A 2,271-nucleotide genomic window follows, 5' to 3' on the forward strand; every position below is an offset into this window, starting at 1 on the left:
GACACATGCCCGGTCAAAAACTGTGCTTCAAGTTTTTCAAGGTTTTGTAGGATTTATTTATAAGAAGTATTTTATTAGGCAAGAAGTTAAGATGAAAGTATGTATTTTCGAATTATTGAAATTCATTTATAGTCTTTACAATAGCGTTTTCTTTTCTCGCAATAATGTCGAATTTATTCCGCCCTGCGCCAGTGCTGTCAAATTTTCGTTTTCTTTTCTCAAACTGTTGTACTCACACCAGGCAGTGTGGCATTTTCTTCTTCTTCTTAATTGGTGCGATAACCGCTTACGCGATTTTGGGCGAGTTTAACAAAGCGCGCCAGTCGCTTCTTTCTCGTGCTAACCGGTGCCAGTTGGACACACCAAGGGAAGCCAAGTCCTTCTCCACCTGATCTTCCTCTTCCTCTGCTACCACCAGCTGGTACCGCATCGAAAACTTTCAAAGCCGGAGCGTTTGTATCCATTCGGACGACATGACGCAGCCAACGAAGCCGCTGGATCTTTATTCGCTGCGCTATGTCTATGGCATTTTCGGTGGCATTTTCTACCCTCTACAAAAAGTGAGGTTGAGTGTTGTTCAGCTGATTTTTGTTTAGCTGTGTACAAACATTCGTCAAAATAGTTGTGCGAAAACCTTAATTGTTGCAAAAAAATGTAAGTAAATCTCCTTATATTCAATATGCTTATATTTTTATATTTTTTGTATTAAATATTATATATCATTTGTGGAAGTGTTGAACTTTTATTATTCTATTTTGCTTTGAAATACGCAACAGTTTCACAGGGTGTATGTCAATATTTTCGTCATGTCAGATGACATTTTTTTAGAGAACATAAAACACTATAAGTTTTCGGATTTTCATAATTTTGCTCTCATCCCTTCACATCTCTTGCTATGCATGGTTCATTTCATTCCCTTTGGTTTCATATAACTTTTCGCTTTTCATACACTACATTTTGTTTCTTTCCATTCCGTTGCGGTTAATTTTGTAGCCATTTTTATTAAATATTATCCAACAGTTTTCATCGTTGCCGCTGGAAAATCTGTTCCTCTTTCACCAACTCAAAGCACGCATTCCTCATTTCGCCCCGCACCCTACACACCGCACACAAACAACCATTAGCTTTGAAAGCGCACTCCGCAAACAGCTGTTTTAAAGCGCTTCATAGCTTCTATGCTCTTACAACAATTACTTTCAGTCGAAGAGCACCATGTAACGAAAGAGCGTGAGCGCACAGAAAGAGTGTGAGCAAACTCATACTAGCCCACTCTCATACGTTGGCGGAGCTGTAGCTGCGCTGCTGATGCGGCGCGCTGCTCCACTACGGCTACCACCACTACATATTCATGCACTGCTAGCAAATGAATGATCAGCAAAAAGAAAAAAGCAAACTTATCGGCACAGAGACACAAATACCCACTCAGCGCAACCGAAACTATAATGTTGTGCCGCTACTGATGGCTGTAGCCATTTATAAACGTTGCCTTTGCTTCGTATTTTTGCTGCTGCTAAAGTTTTATATAGATACATACATATGTGTGTAAGTATGTATTTATACCATATTCTGAATATGCATATAAATTCATAAGCGCCTATGTGTGTGTGCTCCATTCCGGCACATATGCAGATACAAGTACATACATATATGACGATTGCTCCCCACCACGTCATTGCATAGCGCAAAGTCGCGCTATCCCGGTATGCCCGTTGCTACTCGCGCGTTTCCCGATTGTTGCCGGCTCTTATTGCCACCACCGTCTCCGCCACCAACATCAATCATCACCACCACTGCTGCTTATAGCTTTGGTACCGTTTGATATTATAGCTTTGCTCAGCAACTACACTGACTACCGTGCGTCTCCGCCTGTACACCGCCCGCACACCATCGAGTGCTTGCTTACTTGCCATTCTATCCCCAGAGCATTGCGAAGTGACTATGTAACTCTTCCCGGTTGCTACTTTGGCGCTTTGGCTCTTCTTCTGCTGCGCTTTTGTTGCTGTTGGCTATGTTGCTGCTCTGTGACTTCGCTGCCACTAGTATCGTAGTTTGCTGTTTGTATGTGTGCCTGTGTGTGTGTTACGCTGCTGCGCAGTTGTTGCCACTGTCGCGGCGTTGGCGGCAGCAGTTTCGCTGTACTTGGTTGTTAGTGGGTCTTTTTCTCGTTGCTCTTGTTGTTGTAAAGTCCGCGCGCGCGGCAATGTGGAGCGTTGACGATGATGGAATACAACGAACTCGATAACATTTTGAGGCAGTCTTTGGCTACACTTC

This window comes from Anastrepha ludens, chromosome 6 (assembly GCF_028408465.1).
Source record: "Anastrepha ludens isolate Willacy chromosome 6, idAnaLude1.1, whole genome shotgun sequence".
NCBI classification, from domain to species: Eukaryota; Metazoa; Arthropoda; class Insecta; order Diptera; family Tephritidae; genus Anastrepha; species Anastrepha ludens.